Raw genomic sequence first — 10,012 nt, forward strand, 5'->3', positions numbered from 1 at the left:
TCTTGACTCATCATTAAGTGTAATAAAATGAAGTTTGTCTTCAAGTTAATGATTTTTTTCAGGCAGAAAGTAAAAATCTTAAAATAATCTCATCACATTCTATTTCAAGTGAGGAAAATGAACCCCTGATAAGTTAAGGATCAACCCAAGGTGACCAAGGGAGAAAGAGGCAGTAGAGAGAGAAAGAGAGAGCGAGAGAGAGAGAGAAAGAAGAACATTCTGGTTTTAATCCCAATATCTTAATACTACTATAGCATAATTATTTTAAGTGGTTTAAAATATTCTAAGTTCAAGAAAACATGTAAAGTTGAAATAAAGTACTTGAGGGAAAATTTCAGAGGATTCACAATTCTGTTAGATAACAAAATAGAATTCTAACGTGAAGTCTTGATAGTTAGACTTCATAATTTAATCCAAAACTGTAATTCTGTGATTTCTAAAACATAAACAATAGTATGAAATGGTAATGTTAATGCCTATAATACTTAATTAGTATTAAAAAGTTTTGTATCAGGGGTTGACCAGCACCTCAACAATGCACATTCCTGCTCAGGAGGTGTGAACTGCTTGAGAAAATTAAAAAGTCTGAAATAATCAATAAGAAATAAGACAAAACCAAATATTAGATTTAAAAAACTGAGCACCTCATGGGTCTTCCAGTCTTGATAGGAACTGGAACGAACTGAAAAAGGCCCCAATTCTTTATTTAGTGGGGAGTACATCAAAGGCAAGGATACGGTTTCAGAAAGAGGAGTCTTATTTCAGTGCTTGTTTCTCAGTGTGGCAGGGGTCTTGCAGTGAACAGGTTGATTGGTGTTTTGTTACACCCTCTCTGGGAGGTTGTTTGATCCTAAGGTTGTGAGCTAAGGCAGGGGCCAGGGTGATCTGAATATTCTTGAACCAGGGAATTTCAACCCAGGAGTTCCCAGAAAAGCACGCTCCCAGTCCCTGCCACTCACCGCCCGAGGCTTACGGTGACTTTGGAATCTAACCACTTAATCAGAGCCCCTCCATCCTTTGAGAATAGGGTTTTCAAGATGGCGGCCTAGAGGGTGCCTGCACTTCATGTTGCTCAAAAGAGAAGATATTGAGAGATTTGGGACCAACTCAAAGCAGCCGGGTGAGTCTCTCCCATTGGGGAGGCGTCCCGGATGGGACGGTGGTCCCGGAACGCAGGGAAATTTGTGAAGTAGAGCTGCCGGCAAGACACCCCTCCCCCCGCTGGAGCAGTGAACTCGGACAACTGGGAGCATCGTAGAGGAGGCCGCTCAGCACAGTGCTGGGACTCGGAGCAACCACTGGGGCTCCGGTGGCTGCCCAGGGAAGGAGCAGCGAGGAGAGCTGTGTGGACTCAGAACACTGGGGCCTGCCCTGAGGAGGAGGAGGAAGAGCGTGGCCACTTGGATTCGGAGTGACTGCACCAGAGCTACAGGCAGTTGCCAGAGGAGGAGCTGCTCGGCGAGCTGTTTGGACTCAGAGCGACCATTCCTGAACACCAGGGCCTGCCCTGAGGAGGAGGAAGAGGAGCGCGGCCGCTTGGATTCAGAGTGACTATACCAGAGCTACAGGCATTTGCCAGAGGAGGAGTGGCGCTTCGAGCTGTTTGGACTCAGACCACTTCTGAACACCGGGGCCTGCCCTGAGGAGTAGGAGGAGGAGGAGGAGGAGCGCGGCGGGTCATTTGGACTCACAGTGACTGCATTAGAGCTCCAGGCGGCTGCTCAGAGGAGGAGGCGATTGGTGAGTGGTTTGGACTTAAAGCGACTGCTCCTGAACACAGGGGGGCTGCCTGGAGGAGGAGCGCGGTGGGTCGCTTGGTCTTGAGTGGCCGCACCAGGGCGGCTGCCCAGAGGAGGCGTGCAGTGGGTCACGTGGATTCAGAGCCACTCAGAGCGACCGCTTCAGAACACCCGGGGGGTTACCTGGAGGAGGAGGAGGAACGGGGAGGGTCACTTCGACTCGGAGTGATTGCCCAGGGCTACAGGTGGTTGGTGGGGGGAGTAGGAGGCACGCAGTGAGTTGCTTGGACTCCTAGTGACCACACCGGAATACAGGGAGGCTGTCTGGAGGAAGAGGCGTGCAGCGGGTCTCTGGGACTCAGAGCGATTGTACGGGGCCCCAGGTGGCTGCTCAGAGGAGGGGCCACATAGCCAGGGGATTAGGTACAGAGCAGGGTCCCAGGATCTAGGAGGCTTCTGGGTGGAAGAGCCGCACAGAGACACATTTAGGGGCGGAGCGAAGGATCCAGGACTGCGGGCAGATTCTCTGAGGAGGGGCAGCCTAAGGAGATTCATCTGCAAAGGGTGAGGCTCCCAGGCCCAGGAGGTAGGTCTAGGCCCCTGGGAAAGTTGCAGAGGAAGGCAGCCCAGCCCAGGCGGTAGCTGTAAATTGAGGGGAACCTGTAGGAGGGGAACTGACCAGCGAGACCTCCCCTCTGTGTGAGTCTTCCCTGGCAGGTGAGGTTTTCCCAAAAGGACGGTAAAACCAGAGACATAGGCCCAAACAGGCCTTGCCTCAGCCCGCGGCCTAGTTCCCCTTTGGATGATCATTGGTCAACAAGTGGAGGCACCTCTGCCCACTAGCAGGGAATATACCCCACCTGGAGGCCACCACTCCTAGAGAGGCAGCTTCCTTGTGGAGCACCGCATTATCAACTTCCTCCAAGAATTCAGCCTACTGAAGGCTAAGAGGGGATATATATAGCAATCTTCAAGGACATTGTAAGTCAATAGAGGAAATCTGCAATATCTCAGCGGTCCACTGATACCTGAACAATATGAGAAAACAAGGAAAGAAAATGCCGCAAACAAATCTAGATATTACATCAATAAAACCCAGAGAAGCACCCTCCCTACCTTAATGGCTCAAACAAACCATAATTTATATATATCTCCACCAGTTTTGGGTGGAAATCTTTGAAGCTACACATAATGCACTATTACCAATTCAGAGTTTTTTGAGTGCTTTGTATGTGACAGCAGTGTGCTAGATTATTTTCTGGATGGAAATATGAGGCCTGAAGCATTGCTTAGGATCACTTTAAATTGTTTGCCTTTCCTACCCCCTTAATTTTAAGTTACCATTATAGACAATAGTATTATGATATTGTAATATCGTTTTTAAAATATACAGAAATGCAGTTTTGGACTAAACCATGAATCCTAGAAACCAAATTTTGATGTCTGAAAATCATTCTGTTTTTATCTAACAGTGATTTTTGTTGAAGTTTGCCCTGGTTATTTTATTGTACCTTTTAAACAAATTTATAGATTTAGATTTTTGGATGATAGTACTAGGACATAGTATTGAGTATTGAGACACTGAATACATCACCTGTGCAATGAATTTTTCTCTTCAAGATGTGTGATTGGGTAGAAAATAAATGTTTCCCACATAATGAACAGAGCCTGATCTCACTCTGCCTCACTGAGAACGTATGCTTAGATGACTGATAAGGATGAGACCAAAGAATGAGGAGACTTCATTTCTTCTATTCTAACTACAGCTGTTCAGATTGGTAGTAACCCCCAGAACGTGGCAACCACAGCTGCTCTGTGTAGGATCACTCTAACAGCATTCTTAATGGATCTTGCCTCCTCTCACTTCCTCTTTGTGTCAGCAGTTGGACAGCTCCAAAGTTCTCTCCCTTGCTCACCCTGGCACCACCTCTAAAGGGCACTTCCCAACTGGGTGCACACTAATCCCCTGGAACTGGACTTTTGAACTTTCTTTGAAGGGAATCTACAGCAAGAAATACTATACTATACATTGTGACCCAATGAGCACATATGGCATATATAAAATCAAATATACCATCTCATGTGATAATCAGAATAAACATCACACATGCCATACTTCTTAATTCTAATTTAGCATTATAGCCAATAATACTATGACTTCATGGTATTGTTTATGTATTCCCACACTTTTTATTGGTGCATTATAGTTGGGTATTTATCGCGTATTTTTAAAAGAATCGTAGACATGCAGTTTTGTACTATGAAACCTAGATACCAGGATTTGATGTTAGGTCTCCATTTTGTTACCTAATAAATTGAATCACATACAACTTTACCCCTAATATCTTATTCTACATTTTAATGGTTTTATAAATTTAGTATGGATATGTTTAGTCATTTGGGGTAATCATGTAGATGTAGTATTAAATGTATTGGAATTATAATCAGAAGGCCTTTTTTTTACAGACAATAGTAGTCTTATATGTAATTTTTATTCTATTTAATTCTTAAATGAGAATCAGTCACCTGAATTGATTTCATGATCAGCAAAGTATTACAACTTGCTGTCTGAAAAATATTGCTCATGGGGTAGCAATTATATGGGGGTGTTAATCTCAGTAAAATATACTTTTAAAGAATTTCATTAAATTTCACATATAGAGGAGTATAATTTCTTACATTTTAAATGTAAGGAATGAATACACACACACACACACACACACACACACACACACACACTGTACTATGCCATACCCCTAATCAGGGATTCTTATAACAGAGGAGGTATAAAAATAACATGATTAAAAATTAAATGTTAATGCCTCTGCAGCTCCAGTGCAGATAAAATATTTTGTTTTAGCACACATCCTTCTGTGATTAGTTTTTTCCAAAATTATTTAGTCTTGCATTAATACATAAAATAATGACTAGATTTTTAAGCTTTTTTGTATTTTTTTTCATTTTTTTAAATAAAAAAATTATGTCTATTTTGTGTTTTGGAATTTTACACATCTAGGATTAGATGAATGCAAATAAGCACACACATGCACACACACACACATACTCATTTGCTTTGTCCTCTGTATCTGGCTACTGCCAACTCAGTTTCCCAGATTGATGCACTATTTCCACTTTTACTCAAAATTAAGCCCAGGGTCAGGTCATGACATTAAAATCCTACTGGAGAAAACTACCTGTGGAAGTCTCCTGGTAAGGCATCATGTTGGAATCTGATATATCGCTCAGCAAGTCCAGCACAGGCAACAGTTCCTCCTGTATCAAAACAGATCATGGCCTTCAGATGAGCACTCCTTGTACTGGAGGCCAAACTGAAAAACATCAACCTTAAACACTAGGATTAAAAAAAAAATTGGGGTTCTTGCTATAAGTGGAGAGCAGCTGAGCACAGTCCTGAGGTGAGGCCAAACTCTTAAGCAGGTGGTACATTATGGCTGACATGCAAAATTTGGTAGAAAGATTGGCGAGGGCAGTGGGCTGCCTGGAGGCAGTATCCCATACCACTGACATGCACCTAGGGTATGGAGACAGTCCTTCAAAAGGAGCAGCTCCATATGTGCAAGCATTTGACTCATTGCTTGCCAGTCCTGTTGCAGAGTACTTGAAGATCAGTAAAGAGATGGAAGGAGATGTGCAGAAACACACAGAGATGGTCCACACTGGTCTTAAGTTGGAGCGAGCTCTCCTGGTTACAGTTTCTCAGTGCCAGCAGCCAGCTGGTAATAAGTTTTCTGATCTGTTGGCCCCCATTTCAGAGCAGATCCAAGAAGTGATAACTTTTCGGGAGAAGAATAGAGGAAGCGAGTTGTTCAATCACCTGTCTGCTGTCAGTGAAAGCATCCAAGCCCTGGGTTGTGTGGCTATGGCTCCCAAACCTGGTGCCTATGTGAAAGAAATGAATGATGCTGCCATGTTCTATACAAACTGAGTCCTCAAGGAGCATAAAGAGGTGGATAAGAAACATGTGGACTGGGTCAGAGCATACAGAGTATATGGACAAAGCTACAGGCTTATATCAAGGAGTTTCATACCACTGAACTGGCCTGGGACAAAACGGGGCCTGTGGCAAAAGAAGTGTGGCAACAGGACTGGCAAGCAATGAGTCAAATGCTTGCACATATGGAACTGGACCATATGTGCCATCTGGACCCTCTGCTAGATCTGGTCCTCCTCCTCCCCCACCAGGCCCACCTCCACCCACAATCCCCACCAGTTCAGGCTCCGATGACTCTACTTCACTCTCAGCACTGTTTGCACAGATTAATCAGGGGGAGCGCATCACACATGCCCTGAAACACATATCTGATGATGTGAAGATTCAGGAGAACCCTGCCCTGAAAGCTCAGAGTGGCCCAGTATGAAGCAGTCCCAAACCATATTCTGCACCTAAACCCCAAACCAGTTCATCCCCCAAACAAGCCACAAAGGAGCCACCTCTCCTTGAACTAGAGGGCAAGAAGTGGAGAGTGGAAAATCAGGAGAATGTTTCCAACCTGGTGATTGACGACAGAACTGAAACAGGTAGCTCACATATACAAGTGTGTCAACACGACATTGCAAATCAAGGGCAAAATTAACCCTATTACAGTAGATAACTGTAAGAAACTTGGTCTGGTATTCGATGACATGGTGGACATTGTGGAGATAATCAATAGTAGGAATGTCAAAGTTCAGGTAATGGGTAAAGTGCCAACCATTTCATTAACAAAACAGATGCCATGCTTACCTGAGAAAAAATTCCTTGGATTGTAAGATAGTCAGTGCTAAATCTTCTGAGATGAATATTCTCATTCCTACAGAAGGCGGTGACTTTAATGAGTTCCCAGTCCCTGAGCAATTCAAGACCTATGGAATGGGCAGAAGTTGTTCACTACAGTGACAGAAATTGTTGGATAAGCAAAGTGCCAGTGCGTTCTTTGCCCTCTCCCTTCACACCGTGGGATTAATCTGTTATCAATACAGTTCTTTTCTAGATTTCCTCTACCTTTCTGCTCTTAAACTGCTTCTCTGCTCTGAGAAGCCCAGCTACCTGCCTTCACTGAAATATACCTCAGGCTGAGATTTGGGGTGGGATAGCAGGTCAGTTGATCTTCTGCAGGAAGGTGCAGCTTCTCCATATTGGCTCAGCCACACTGCCAGTCCATTCTTAAGAAACTGCGGACCTGGACTGGTACAATTTAGCTTTCAGCTCTTGGAGGTTATTCTTTCAACACACAGTCCCTTGGGAAGAATAAAACAGTCCCAGGAATTAACAGATCAGAATGTGCACACTAGTTATTTTTTTTTCTAACAAGGAGCATGGAGGTAGCAGAAGCTGGTGTGATTACTGATACTTCTTCCAACCAAGCTAATTTTTCACTGTTAACAAGTGAGGCAAGGGTTGCATTGGATCAACATCTAGTCTTCCAAGCAAACTTGTTTCCTGTAAGCATTCCTTTATTCTGCATTCCATCTTGGGTCTGCCTCAATCAAGAGACCGTAGGTTCTATGGTCCCAGCTACAGTAGCAATGCTATGGGTCTTGTACCCTTTCTTTCTCTGGGATTCCTGCTCAGCACCTTCCTAAAGAGATAACTTTAAAAGAAAACATCACGCCATTCCAAGGAATGGGGCACTCCTCCTCCTCCCCTGCTAGGTGCCTGTCATCCACCTTTGCTGCCTCCTTTTGCCTGTTGTGCTCAACAATGTAGGGCTCCTGTCCAGACCATTGAGCGGTGGACTGAAACCTCCACTGCAGGTTGGTTTGGGGTCTTGATTTACATAAGGATCTTGCACAGCATTGCTAATGTAAATTTCAGTTTTCCCCTCTCCCTCTGGTACACACTTGCCAAAATATGCAATTTTTTTTTCTTTTTGGTGGGAGGAGAGATTGTCCTGTGACTTCTACCCATTTCCTAAGGCTTGTGGAAATAAAACTTTATGTACTTAAAGTTATACAAAAAAATAGAATAAAGTTAATACCAAAAAACAAAACAAAACAAAACAAAACAAAACAAAACAAAAACAAAACAAAACTAGGATTACAGTACGGCAGAGCTTCAAAAGACAGAATCACATTTTCCATCTCACTCCAAAGCATGTGATCACTGGAAGAACTTAAGTTAGAATCACTTTCTATATCAGTGATGATTGCATTTTCTTGTGATGAATAATAAAAACAACATGAAACAAAAATAATTTAATGATTAAATCAAGCAAAAATTGATTTGACCCATGCAGCAAGAGCATACCTAAACAATTTAGAACTTGCCCTGGGTCTCACCCATGCAGAGACCTCTTTGCTTGGTCATCCTTAGCACACTGACTTTTGTCCCCATTGTGAAAGCCTTGTAGTCTCCATATGACTGCTTAGGCCTCACATTCACATCGTAGGTAGAAAAGGGGGAAGGGCATACAAGCTGAATAGGAATGTAACTTCTCTCAAGGACACTACATAAGCTGCTTTCTAGGTACTTTTATAGACATATATTGGCCAGAGCATGGCTGTGGCCATTCCCTTACTGCTAGGTAGAGTGTGAAATTAAGAGTTTTTAGTACTTCTCATGTTATTCTTTCTCAAGCTGTATTTTTTCTGAGTGCATATGGCTGACTTTGAGTATATTAATTGCATATATTACTTGAGTCTTTTATAATCCTTTTAGGGATTAATATATGGATACATGAGGAAAAAATTGCTTAGTAAATGATTAAGTACTTTATGTGTGAATATACCTTTCTCATAGGTCTAGAGATTTATATATATATATATATATATATATGTGTGTGTGTGTGTGTGTATAACATCAAAACTTACATACATATTTTATGTGTATACATAAAAATACATATATATAAAACCTATATACTCAAAACCTATGCCAAAGGTATCATTGTGTCTGTGTTATAAATTGAAAAGTGATTCTTAGACAGACTAAAGAAATTGCTTACAGCCTCTTCACCAGTGAGTGGCAAAGCTAAGGTCAGGATTCAGACATAATTCTGTGCATAACCTATGCTGCCTCACCACTGGAAGACAAAACAGGCAAGAGAAAATGTGTATGCACTGTTTATCAGTCTGCACAAAATTTTAAATTGATCATTACTGAGGCACTCAAGCCATTAGGACAATATATTCAGCCAGAAAATTGCCTCCCGTGCCCAATAGTTCATAAGCAAGTTTTGAGCATCTTCCAAGCCCAGCTCTAATATGACAGGGCTTGGATGAGCTGTTGCCAAGTAAACAGCAGGGTTGCATGTTTGGCTGGATTGACTGACTGCTCTGATGTCACTTAGAAACTGCCCGAGGGTAAATGCAGTTCTACTCTTACTACTGTTTCCCAAATCCCAAGTGGACACAGTTCTTGTCAGTACCATTCAAGGCACGGTTTTGGAACAAATCCCAGAGCCACCATGTGGCCACCACCTCCTTAAACTCTTTCCATTCTGGCACATTGCAAGCAGGATTTGTTCTGAAGTGGAAAAGGGAGCTCGAGGTGTTCCCCAGAGGAAGAGATGGTGGAGAGCAAATAAACAAATTTCACTGATATCAAAATAGAACTTGCAGATTTCATCACCAGGGACTTTAGGAACATGACAGAAACTTTTTTAGCAGAGACTCTGAGATGATTTTCACCATACATCACATTGGTTAGGGCATAGAATAAGAGAGTTTTCTTTTGCATGATGTACAACTATTTAAAGTTCTATTTTCTCTGGGGAAAATGAGACTTTGATCTCCTAAAATACAATAAGAAATGGATTTAGTTTAAAAATTGATTGGGTTCAGCATGGATGTGTAAAACAAGTACTAGAATATTAATGTCTTACCTCCTTTAAGAAAATAGCCCTGGGTGAACTCTGTCATTTGAGAAGCAGAAGCTATCTTCCCATTATTATCTAGTTACTAGTATGCTGCTTTCACTACCTGTAATGATCCATTCTCCTGGCAGTATCATATACTGTTTATTCAAGTGACAGGAGAAATGACAAGCATCCTTTCTCTTTGTGGCTAATGCCTGTTGAAACTAATAATTTCAGAATTGAGTGATGTAGGAGAAATCCCTCCATGACATTTTGCAGGGTTGGAGATCATCTGTATCCAGAGCAAAGGAGGGCAATTTGAATTAGTAGCTCTAAATAGAAAGTAGGGATGGCAGGTTATATGTGACCATTAGAGCCCTAGACCTGTCTTTTAGGGCTCTGAAAAGCAGCTGGATTAGCAGAGAAACGTTAAGTATGAACTTATCACTCATATCAGGAATTCAGGGAAAAACTGCA

At 42.5% G+C, this 10,012-nt stretch overlaps 1 pseudogene across 1 annotated transcript; it reads left to right on the forward strand.

The window, feature by feature from the left end:
- The first annotated feature begins 5,139 nt into the window (after positions 1–5,139).
- LOC306638732 (adenylyl cyclase-associated protein 1-like) lies at positions 5,140–7,150 on the forward strand (annotated as a pseudogene). Its single transcript has one exon. The product of its transcript is annotated as an adenylyl cyclase-associated protein 1-like (transcript).
- Positions 7,151–10,012: the final 2,862 nt, after the last annotated feature.

The sequence above is a fragment of the Sciurus vulgaris genome (assembly GCF_902686455.1).
Source record: "Sciurus vulgaris genome assembly, chromosome: 11".
Lineage (NCBI taxonomy): Eukaryota > Metazoa > Chordata > Mammalia > Rodentia > Sciuridae > Sciurus > Sciurus vulgaris.